The sequence below is a fragment of the Kogia breviceps genome, chromosome 19 (genome assembly GCF_026419965.1).
Source record: "Kogia breviceps isolate mKogBre1 chromosome 19, mKogBre1 haplotype 1, whole genome shotgun sequence".
In the NCBI taxonomy this organism is placed as follows: Eukaryota; Metazoa; Chordata; class Mammalia; order Artiodactyla; family Physeteridae; genus Kogia; species Kogia breviceps.
In genome coordinates, this window is record NC_081328.1 from 52,734,944 (window position 1) to 52,747,202 (window position 12,259).

The 12,259-nt window shown below is 50.3% G+C and overlaps 1 protein-coding gene across 15 annotated transcripts in view; it reads left to right on the forward strand.

Annotated features, from left to right (window-relative positions):
• SLC39A11 (solute carrier family 39 member 11) overlaps positions 1-12,259 on the forward strand; it is a 316,340-nt gene that overhangs the window by 69,948 nt on the left and 234,133 nt on the right. For 2 of the 15 annotated variants that reach the window (XM_067020582.1, XM_067020592.1), the window contains exon 1: positions 9,011-9,149. The exons of 11 other annotated variants lie outside the window; for them this stretch is intronic. The gene's annotated coding sequence lies outside the window, so the exon portion shown is untranslated. Of the gene's footprint in view, positions 1-9,010; positions 9,150-12,259 lie in introns of those variants that run through there. 2 more of the 15 variants (XM_059049018.2, XM_067020594.1) reach the window with 1 other exon arrangement.

Below are 12,259 nucleotides of genomic sequence, written 5' to 3' on the forward strand. Positions count from 1 at the left end.
CGGGTTTTCTCTAGTTGCGGCGAGCAAGGGCTACTCTTCATTGCGGGCTTCTCATTGCGGGGGCTTCTCTTGTGGCAGAGCACGGGTTCTAGGTGTGCGGGCTTCAGTAGTTGTGGCTTGCAGGCTCAGTAGTTGTGGCACATGGGCTTAGTTGCTCGTGTGGGATCTTCCCGGACCAGGGCTTGAACCTGTGTCCCCCTGCATTGGCAGGTGGATTCTCAACCACTGCGCCACCAGGGAAGCCCGAGCTTTGGTATTCTGACCTGTTTCCCTGCAGTCTTGCCTACAATAATCATTTTCACGGTTGAGCCAGAAAGCTAGGACCCTGATCCGACAGCCTGGGAGGATTAGGGACTCACAAATGCGTGAGACATGGGAGAAATGGGGTTGGTGGGAGGTGTGGGTTCCAGCTGTGCGTCCAGGGTTCCATCTGTGAAGCGATGGCCCGGGGCCAGAGGCTCTTGGAAGTTCTTCCTGGTGCTAAATATTATGGTGTGGCCTACAGTGGCCTTTAGCCCTGTGTTAGTTTGCTAGGGCTGCTGTAACAAAATACCACAGACCGTGACTGAAACAACAGAAATTTACTGTCTCACGGTTCCGGAGGCCAGAAGCCCCCAGTCAAGGTGTCAGCAGACTTGGTCCTTCCTGAGGGCCGCGGGAAAGGGTCTGGCCAGGCTCTCTCCCAGGTGTGCAGATGGCTGCCTTCTCCCCGTGTCTCTTCGTGTTGTCTTTCCTTGGTGTGTGTCTCTGTGTCCACATTTCCTTTTTATAGGGACACCGGCTCTATTGGGTTAGAGCCCATCCTAATGATTTCACCTTAACTTGATTACCTCCGGGAAGACTCTGTCTACGAATAAGGTCACATTGTGAGGAACTGGGGGTTAGGACTCTAACATGTGAATTTGGGGGGTGCACAGTTCACCCATAAGAAGTCCAAGAATGGAAACCGAATTAGGAGACCTCCCTGTTAGGTTGAGATAGTTCACATGAGCGCAGAGAGGTGATTTTGTCCCTCCCTCCCTCCCTCCCTCCATCCTTCCCTTCCTCCTTTGCTTCCTTCCTTCTTGCTGGTCCCACTCCCTGGGGATGATGGTGACAAGTAGGAAACAATGATCCTTTCCGGGTAGGTTCACCCAGCCCTACTTTGTCCCTATCACCAACCGTCCGCAAACTATAGCAAATCCAGGAGAAACGAGTTTTGTTTTTGCTCCCACTGGGAGAGAGAAATAAAGCTTCTTGGAATCCAGCCTCCCTCCCCATTCCCTGGGGCCTCTTAAGATCTTTGTAGCTCCTTAAAGGACTCCTGCTTTTGGAGCTCTCACCCCATATTGCCCTAAGCATATTAAAACGCTCCCACATTCCACATTAAGTACTCCCCCCCATGAAATAATCAGAAAGATTTTGTTATAATTTTGCTTTTGAAATGATTTGTCTCGAAGCTTATTTAATTTATGACTGGTTGTGATTTCTTGGCCATTATTGTGCCTACTTAGGAATTCTCTTGAAGGGAGAAACGCTAAGACTCAGATTGTTCTCCGAATGTAATTAAATTTTTATGAATACCGAAGTCAACAATTAACAAGGTTTTATAGACATTGCGTTAAACACTTGTCAATTTAAATTTCTACCGTTTGTTTTTTGGGAACCCAAACCCAGTATGTTGTTTTTCAGTTCGTAACCATTTCATAGGCCCCTGGAAAACTTGGAGACCCCAGATACTGGTCCACTGGTTTCTGGTTGCTGAGATGCTCCTGCTTACTTTCTTGCCTAATCTCTCCTTCCCAGTAGGAATTGGATTATCTCCTTCCCGGATTGCAGGCTCCCTCTGGGCGGTGCCCAGCCCCTATTTCCCGTCTCCTGGGGTGTCTACGGCTTCCCTCCCTGGTCTGGCTTTGATGACTTTGGCATCTAGTTGTGGCCTTGTCTGCACTTTCCCTCCATCTTCAACATCCTAGTTCTCAATCTCTCTGTGGACTTTTTTGCTGAATAACCAACCCTGGCCTGACCCCACCCACCCCACCCCTGCCCCCAAAGGCTCCATGCCTGGGTTAATGCTCTGCTGTCACTGTCCTGAGACTCCTAACTATTTTATCTCTGAACTTGTGTTTTATAAGCAAAGTCTGATGGGACCATGGAGTCTGCAGTGAAAAGGAAAAGGCTCTATATTTTAATGCTTTTAATGGCCTTTCCCCCCACTGCCTTTTGATTAAGGGGCCTCCCATTTTCATTTTGCACCAGGCCCCCAAAATTATGTAGTTGGTCCTGCCTAGTGGACGAAGGGTGAGGGTCCTGGTGGTTCATAGTTCCACTGGGGAAAGGTGTCAGTGAAATTAGATGCTTCCAGGCAAAAGAAGTGTATTCGTTTCCTGTGGTTGCTGGAACCAATCATCACAAACTTAGTGGCTTCAGGCAACATAAATCATTACTGTTGTGGATGTCGGAAGGGCTAACATCAAAGTGCAAGGCCAGGTGTTCCTTCTGGAGCTTCTAAGGGGTCCTTGCCTTTTCCAGTTTCTAGAGGCTGCCCGCATTGCTTGGCTTGTGGCTGCACTACCCTGACCTCTGCCTTCTCTCGCTCTGATGTGCTGCCTCCCTCTCTTCCTTTATAAGGACCTTTGTCATTACAGGGTCCCACCCGGGTAATCTGGCATAATCTTCCCATCTCAGGATCCTCAGTCACGTCAGCAAAGACCCTTTTGCCAGTCAAGTAACACCCCCAGGTTTCAGGGATTAGAATGTGAACATCTTGGCGGGGGGCGTGGGCAGGGGCACTGTTCTGCCGGCCGAAGAAAGCTGTTTTCCAGCTTCAAACCTCCCAACACTTCAGACCTTCACATCTTCCACCTGGGGCACATCAGCTTCTGTGGGTTCTAAAGTTCATGCCGTTTTAAGGTGCCCCTTGAATAAAAAAATGAGAAATTTTGGTATTAAAGTGAATATTCCTTTAGAATAAAAAAAAATCAATCTTAGACTGAGTTCCTTTTCTTGCGAGGCCTCTTCGGCAAGTATCAGCAATGCTCTGATGTTGGCGTGTCCCCTGGTGTCCTCGCCACCTGGGACACTCTGCTCCTAGCAGCCCCCTTGCAGGTGAGGGCCCCAAGCTTGGCTGTGTGGGCCAGTTGCCTCTCTATCCACCAAAAGAAGGAGGTTTTCTCCTGCTGAGTTTTCCTCACTGGCTGGGGAGATTGCCCAGCAGTGGAAGGCATGGGTCTTTCTTTCCTGGATAATGAGAAAAGGGAAGGAGCAGCCAAATAATACTATATAACAGCTTTCATCATAAGCCTTAATTTATAACACACACTCAAGGCAATGCCTGTAGCATCTGCACTGGCAGCATCGTGAGGGCACAGGTTGTCTCTGTGTCCTTTGCTGATGTGTATCCAGTGCCTCAAACATGCCTGTCACACAGTAGGTGTGCAGCAAACGTTTTTTTTTTTTTTTTTTTTTTTTTTTTGCGGTATGCGGGCCTCTCACTGTTGTGGCCTCTCCCGTTGTGGAGCACAGGCTCCGGACGCGCAGGCCTAGCGGCCACGGCTCACGGGCCCAGCCGCTCCGCGGCATGTGGGATCTTCCCGGACCGGGGCACGAACCCGCGTCCCCTGCATCGGCAGGCGGATTCTCAACCACTGCGCCACCAGGGAAGCCCTGCAGCAAACGTTTGATGAGTGAGTGAGTGAACCAACAGGCTATTCGTATGATCCACAGGGCTCTAAAGGAACAGGCTTGAAGTAGAATTTACTTGTTCAGTGATTCCCCTTAATAAAACCGAGAAAAGTGGACTCCATAGAATTACTTATGAGATGCCAGGAGAGTTGTTTGAAGCCAATGTGGAAAAGATGGAAAGTGGATTTATGCCAAAGATCATCTCGGAGACAGGGTTGATTTCATATTTAATCAGTGGTGTTTTTTACCTAGTAATTCCATATCTTTATTAAGCTGGTGGTTGAGCTTACTGCAAACTTCCCTCCCAATAATAGGTTCGTATAAAGTCAGTAGTACCTGCACTTTTCTTTTTTTTCTTTCTCTTTCCTTTTTTTTTTGGGGGGGGGGTTGAAATATTACTGTCTTTAAAAAATTTATTTATTTATTTTTAATTGAAGTAGAGTTGATTTACAATGTTGTTAGTTTGAGGTGTACAACAAAGTGATTCAGTTATACATATATGTAAATCTATTCTTTTTCGGATTCTTTTCCATTATAGGTTATTACAAGATATTGAGTAGAGTTCTCTGTGCTATACAGCAGGTTCTTGTTGGTCATCTATGTTATATCTAGTAGTGCGTATCTGCTAAACCCAAACTCCTCATTTCTCCCTCCTCTCTGCTTTCCCCTTTGGGGACCATAAGGTTGTCTATTTCTATTTTGTAGATAAGTTCACTTTTTAGATTTCACATATATGTGATATCCTATGGTATTTGTCTTTCTCTGTCTGACTTACTTCACTTAGCATGATCATCTCTAGGTCCATCCATGTTGCTGCAAATGGCATTATTTCATTCTTTTTTATGGCTGAGTAGTATTCCATTGTATATGTACCACATCTTCTTTATCCATTCATCTGTCCATGGACATTTAGAGAAGAACCTGTACTTCTATACCCTACCTCCAACATAGCTGGTGCAGGGTCAGAATTAATCAGTTAGACAAAGGTGAGAAGGGACATGCTTGCTGAGTCCATTTTCCCCCTCAAGCCCTCGAGGGCAGCTCTTCCCTGTACGAGGCTCAGAAAACTGGCGTCAAGTCGCTGTTGGCTCCTTTGGATGGTGCTTGGATAAAAGGTGGGTTAGAATCTCCTCTTCCTCAGTTTATCAGTCACATTGGAGAGCAAATGTTAAGGGCAATTAGACCTGTTCCACCTGCCAAAGCCGTTCCAGGCATTTCCATTTAGGATGCCCTGTGATGTCATAGTGTCCTGACATCAGAACCTTAAATAATCAAAACCCAGAAGGGTCGAGGGAATTGAGCACCTAGGAGGTTTGACTGTAGGTGTATTTTTGCGGTGATTGGAATATAAAGATTGGCTGGACAGTTGGTTCTCTTCTCTCTTGCATTTTAGGGTGAATCAAATGCTAACTAGTGCCTTGACTGAGGCTGGATGCTTCTTGAAGGGTGTGTTAAATTTTAAAGAGTGAGTTTTGTCATCACTTCATACTAGGAAGATTTATTTTATGGGATTATACTAGGGCTTCTCAGGCTTGGCACTATTGACATTTGGGGTCAGATAATTCTTTGTTGTGGAGGTTGTGAGGAGTGATGGATGTTTAGCAGCATCCCTGGCCTCTAACCACTAGTTTACTCCAAAGGCAAGGAGGAGCTCTCAGAGGCTTTGCAGTATAGACTGACGTGGTTGGACTTCTGTCTTTAAAAAATCACTCTGGCTTCTGTTTGGAGGACAGACTGGTGGGGTGGGGTGGGGAGGGTGGGGGGTGGGGGGTGAGGTGGAGGTGGGGGGGTGGGGAGGGGTGGGGGGTCGGTGCACAATGGGAATCAGAGCAGGATGATGAGTCAGAGCTGTTATTTTGGGCAAAGTGGATGAATTCTGGATATATGGGTGGGGCATACTTAGAAAATCCCCTAAAAGAACAACAAAACACCCCTGACATTTCAATAGCACTTCTTTGAACTGCCTATTACTTTCACTTCCTTAATCCCTTCAGCATATCAGGGCCAGTTCAGCTGGGTTTATCACTTGGAAGGAACCGATGCCCCAGGCTCAGAGGCTTATCTTGGCCCTCGAGGCGTCAGTGGTCAGACTTCAGGAAAGGGAAAGAAATGAGAGGCCAGAGAGGCTGGGCTAGGCCACGCTATCCATGTGTAGCTGATCTCCACGTGCCAGGGCCCAGCAGAGCCAACAGAGGCCCGTGACACATCCACTGGATAAATGAATGAGTGAATAAATGAAGGAAGGAGTGTGGGTCGAGGGATAATGATCGTTCAGCCTGCCGTGATGGGTGCCGAGCTGGATGGTAGGCGCTTTGTTCCAGGTACAGGCACCTGTAGAGAGAGCACAGGGTGATTACTCCCAGACCCAGGACGGGGAGACTGAGGCTGAGAGGGGTTGGGGAATTTGTCCAAGGAAACTCACGTGCCAAGCTGGGCTTCTTCCTGGGCTGTCAGGTTCCAAAGCCTTTGCTTAATTGCTGCAGTACCTCCTAAAAGAAACAAGATTTCAGAGAGGAAAGGAGGGAGGGAGGGGGAGGGAAAGTGGGGGCAGAGAGACAGAGAGAGAGAAGGAGGAGGAGGAAGGGGTGGGGAGGAGGAGAGAATAAGAGAAGCAACAGTGAAGCGACTGAGGACTCACTGGGCTGGACCACTTGTGTCCATCTCCTGTCCCTTCTCCATCTCCCCCAACACTTCCTGTGAAGCTGTCTCCTGCCCCGCCCCACCCCACTCCGCCCCGCCCCACCCCACTCCGCCCCGCCCCACTCCGCCCCGCCCCATGCTCCAGTGGGAGGTGCTTGTTGCTGGCAGGTTGCTTAACCAGATCAAGCTACAGCAACTCCTCTGGAAAGGGCCACATCCCACTGCCTTGCCGATACCTTGCTGACTGTCAAGTTCGTTCTATGGCCTTCGGACGTTTGGGAGGCAGCTCTCTCTGCCTGCACGGCACCCACCACCTTTTATTTAGTTTATTATATTTTAAATTTTATTTTTATAAATTTATTTTATTTATTTTTGTGTGCGTTGGGTCTTCGTTGCTGCGCACGGGCTCTCTCTAGCTGCCATGAGCGGGGGCTACTCTTGGTTGCGGTGCGCGGGCTTCTCATTGCGGCGGCTTCTCTTGTTGCGGAGCGCGGGCTCTAGGCGCGCAGGCTCAGCAGTTGTGGCGCACGGGCTTAGTTGCTCCGTGGCATGTGGGATCTTCCCGGACCAGGGCTCGAACCCGTGTCCCCTGCATCGGCAGGCAAATTCTTAACCACTGTGCTGCCAGGGAAGTCCCCCACCACCTTTTAATGAGCCCCTGCTAATTAGTTTGTTCTTACACACTCACCTCTCCTCTCCTCCCCCAGCTTATGGAGGCTGCAGGGCACAGTTTGCTTTGGACGGAGAGAATGGGAATGGTCTGGGGATGGGCTGGAGGTAAGAGCCAGTGTACTTAGATTTAAGGAAACATTTTCTTTTGGGCAACACTTGGGCACTTCTTACTGGAGCTTCTAAGGGGTCCTTGCCCTTGGAAGTGCAAGAAAGAGGCAATTTGTATGTTTGGGTTGGTGGTGTGTGTGTGTGTGTATGTGTGTGTAAGGGGTTCAGTGGGAAAGATGGGAAATGGCAGGATTGGTCTCCTGGGGGTTGGCCCCCCTGCTTTAGGGCACTGGCGTGGTTCAAGGGAAGAGAGACATTTTGCTGATCAGGGTGTCCCGTCCCATCCTGTGAGTCCTGAATGTCTGAGGCAGGAAGAACACCATCTCTGGAGTCAGCTGGGCTTGGTTTCCCATACCTCCCTGTCAACCTGGGCTCAATGCAGAGCTTTCCTGAGCCTCAGTTTTCTTATCTGTAAAATGACGTGTCTAAGTCCCTTTCGTGCTGCTGTAACTACATGCCACAGACTGGGTAGCTTATACACAACAGAAATTTATTGCTCACAGTTCTGGAAGCTGGAAGTCTGAGATGAGGGTGTCAGCGTGGTTGGGTGAGGGCCTTATCTGGGTTACAGACTTCTTGTGTATCCTCACATGGCAGATGGGGCAAGGGAGCTCTCTGGAGCCTGTTTTATAAGGATAACAGTGCCATTCATGAGGGCTCCACCCATGAAATTCATATGCCAAAGCCCTAACCCCCAATGGGACTGCATTTGGAGATAGAGCTTTTAGGAGGTACTGAAGGTTAAATGAAGCCATAAGGGTGGGCTTCTCATTTGATAGGATTGGAAGCGTTATAAGAGGGAGAGAGAGAGAGATCCCTCTCTTTTTCTTCCTGTGCGTGCACCAAGAAAAGGCCATGTGAGGACCCAGTGAGAGGCAGCCATCTGCAAACCAGGAAGAGACCCTCACCAGGCTCCGAATCTGCACCTTGATCTTGGACTGATCTTGGACTTGCGGCCTCCAGAAATGTGAGAAAACAGATGTCTATTGTTTAAGCCACCCAGTCTGTGGTATTTTCTTATGGCAGCCTGAGCTAAGACAGCTGGTCTGGCTCTCTCCCTGGTCTGGGAATCTCCTGAAGGCAGAAACCACCTACTGTCACCATGCCGTCTTCCCTTCCTGGCCCAGTGCATGGATCTGGTGCAGTCATCAGTGCCCACAACTATGGACAAAAGTGGTCTGCTCCTATTGGATCCTCTGGTCTGTGGCCACTGTGATTACGGGCAGTGTTTCTGGTTACCCTCCGGTAGGGTCATCAGATAAAATGCAGGACACCCATTACATTTGAATTTCGGATATGCAACAAATATGAAATATGTTTTTAGCATAAGTATGTCTCCAATACTGCCCAGGATATACTTACACTAAAAAACTATTTGTTGTTTATCTAAAATTCAAATTTAACTGGGCATCCTGTCTTTATTTTTGGCTAAATCTAGCTATCTTACCCTATGGTCTTTTTCTAGAAGGCGTGGAGAGCAAAGCAGCAGTTCTCAAAGAGGGGTCCCAGAACCAGAACATCAGCAACAACTAGTTCAGAACAGAAAACCTTGGGCCCCACCCAGGCTTCCAGAACCAGAAGCTCTGAGGGTGCCAGTATTCTGTGTTTTGACATCTCTCTGGGTGGTTCCACTGGACCCTATAGTTTGAGGGCCATTGACCTAGAGAAGGATGCTGATGGTGGGAGATTCCATTCCCAAACGCGTCCTGCTCTGTTGCTCACCCAGGGCGTTGGACTCAGCTTCCAAAGTATAGCAACGTAAATGGTATCAGGGACGTTGCAAAAGGTGTCCTTTCCTTGGGTTTCTGGGGCTTCTTGGAAGGTTGCAGAGGGTTCTGCAGGGCTCTGTTCCACCCGCCCCGATCTGCTCCCGAGCCCGCAGACGCTGTGAACCAGAGAATTTATTCTCCCGGCCGGATCTGCCAGTCGCAGCAGTGGGGGCAGGGCCTCAAGGCCGCGGGACATGTGTGCCGGGAGGGAAGCAGGAAGTGACCGCCGAGTGGAGCCGGGGAGCCAGCGGCTGCGGGGCTGATGGAAGTGGAGTGGGGGCTTGAGAGGGCACCGAAGTGAGTCGGCTTTTCTCTCCTTCGGCGCCTTCGGTGGCGCTGGAGGCCCGGGGGCTGGGGCCAGCGCGACCAGAGCGTGGGACTCGGAGGGACAGCCCCATGCAGTTTGGAAGGGGGTGCCCCTAGGAGAGGAGGGGGTCGGAGGAGAAGCGGGGCGGCCTCGGCAGGTGGCAGAGGAGGGGGAGGGGTGCCCGGAGCCCCACCTCGGCCCCTCTCCAGGGCGAGCTGGAGGCTGTTGACCTGCCTTCCTTTGACAGTGGTTCCCCAAGATCTCCTTTTCATTTAGTGCTTCCCGGTGGGCATGAGCGGGGGGGCCGGGCGCCCTGGGAACGGCTGTGGCTACAAGTCCAGCTGCTTCGAGTCCCCACCCTCTGGTTCTGGGGGTCAGCGGGACCCCTTGAATGTGGCTGGGAATCCGGTTAAGATGCAGCAGGCCCGAGAGGGTGCGTTTCTAAACAACCCCCAGGTCGGCCGGTCCTCGGACCACACTTTGAGTAGCCAGGTATTAGAGAACATTCTCCGCAGTCACGTCAGCCCAAACGCGAATCATTTTGCTCAGTTCCACTCTCGAAGTCAGGACACGTATGTAGGTTTCGTGAAGTGCTCTTTCCACCTCTGCAACTTTTTCATTGGCATCTCGAAGCTGACTCTTGGAAGCAGGGTGACAGGTTTAAAAGGGAGAGAAAATAAATAAATACTTTATCAGCCAGGAGCCGTGTGCTGCTATGTGTGGGGTGGTGCTGGCATCTTTAAAGCCGGAGCGGGCAGAGAATAATCCTGCCTTCCGCAAAGTAACCCAGGTTTATGTATTAGTATCAGCTCACAAGGAAGTCTGAGCCCCATTGCGGAAGCGGCTTTTGAGGTGCCCTGGCTGACCTTCCCTGCTCCCAAGGCGCTGCTGGTCTACCTGCTGGAGAAAACTTTCTCTTCTCTTGGGTCTCTGTGGCGGTGGTCCTGCTGATCCCTCGTAGGGCAGGAGAACTCACCTTCTAAGTTCTTGGTGTTGTAGAAGTTGTTCCAGTTTTAGACCTGTGCTTTCCACTTTGATGTGCACAGGATTCCCCCATGGAACTCACTGAAATGCAGGTTCTGATTCAGCAAGTCTGGGGTGGGGCCTGAGATTCTGCATTTCTAACTTAGCTCCTAAGGGCACCTAGCGTTGCTGGTTCTGGGACCACCCTTTGAGTGGTGAGGATTTAAAACAGCAGATGGAAGAAACTTCTCCAGGGGGCACTGAGCTTGCGTTGCTGACAGTAAATCTGCCGTTGTAGGGGTGGGAAGGACGGCGGCCTCGGTCTTCCCTCTGTGTCCCTTTTTCTTACATCTCAGGGTGCTCGGGTGTAAATAGGGTCTTGGAAAGGTGTTTTCCCCTCCCACTAGCCCCCAAGAACACCCGCGAGCTCCCTAGTTCGCCAGCCCACAAAACCCATGTTGACTTTGGCCCGTCGGTGAGTGTAAACGGTTTCCTCTTTTCTGTAGTTATTAAAAGGCACATTCAACGCTGAAAAACAAAGTTGTTTTTTTGTAATGACCTGTCTTGGATGGTAAGTACTGAGGAGATGATAGCCGTGTGCCTTTCTTTGTAAATGCCGTTGGAAATTTTAGCCGCGAGCAGCTGGAAAGAGAAGGTTGATGTAGTGACCCGGATGTCTCTGTTTAAAGGCAAACATGAACCATTGTCTGTAGGGCACCTTAACTAGATGACATATGTAAAAAGGTGAGTTTTTTTCTAATATTTGCTTTTCTTTATTTGGTGCAGTCATCATTCTGAAGTCCACTTAGACTATGGGGACCCAATCGGAATCCAGAGATTCTGTTTCTCTCCGAGGTTTCCTGGCACCTCGGCTGAGCCTGGGCACAGCTGGGCTCACCTGGGCTTATCTGGGTTCACCTGGGCTCACAGCCCTCCTAGGTCTGAATGCTGCCGTGTTGTTGACCCTCGTGGCATAAGAGGACCCTTCCACCCTCTGCCCTGGTTTCCTTCCAGGGTCAGAGGTAGAATCTTCAGCTTTTGATCTGCAAGCTCAGGCTGCTGGCTCCTGTCAGACCACTAGGGCCTGGCAGGGCTGAGCCCAGTGGGGTCGTGTCCAGCCCTGTGGTTGCTGGAAGATGGCGGGGGCGGGGGGTGAGCTGAATGAGCCCTTTGAGAGGAGGCCCTGAGCCCCAATGTTTATGTACCAAAACACAGGGCTTTTCAACCAACAGGTTTCTCCGCCTTGGAACTTTCCACAGGGAGCGTCTGATTCCCTGTCATTTTCGAGCTAGAATTGAGAACGTGTCAAGTCTGGAGGAGATCCCCCAGCTTTGGGAGCAAGCGTGCTCAGTGGACTGGGGGAAATGCCCCTTGGGTCTCTGTTTCCTTGTTCTTGCTTCAATGTCCTATTCAAGTTAAGCTGGCCCTTTTCAATTCAACACATAGTTTTGGGGTGCCAGGAAGCCCTATTTTACACGGGTGTCAAGTGCGAAAAAACATCATCCCTGTTTTTAAGCAACGAATGATATAAAAGATGAAGGAGGCAAGCCCACACAAAGAAAACGCCAAAGGTGTGCCCTCGGACGGGAGTGGGGAGGAATCAGGGAAGCGCGGAATTGAAGTTGCTGTTAGGTGGGCGACAGAGGATTCACTGGGTCTGATGGCTGGAGGGTGGGGAGGAAGGCATGCTTGGAGGAAACCGGATAAAGAGAGACTTGGAGCAGGACCATCTGGGGCTTGTCGAAGGTTCTGGGAATAACTGGGTTGAGTTGGAATACGATGCCCACGCAGGGTGCAGTGGTTGAACAGTTATCGGGCTAGTTGCACGTCAGTCTATGGCGTGTACCCTTTGCAGGCCTTGGGAACCGCCGTGGGAACTTCCGGGGGGAGCTCTTGAAAGTGTGATCACGGTGTAGGTGGAAGAGCTTCAAGAGGGAGTCGGAGCTAGTCACCTGTGTTTGGAGGAGACAGAACCGCTGACGGACGATAGGCAAGGCCAGGTAGAAAAGGCAGAAGGTGCCGGAAGGAAGGCTGCAGTTGCGGGCCCTCCCATGCGCCCTTCCTCCAGGCTAAAATAATTCACATTCTTTGCGCTTCTTCTCTTTGGACCCAATGGTGTCCCTTCTGTTGTGGCATC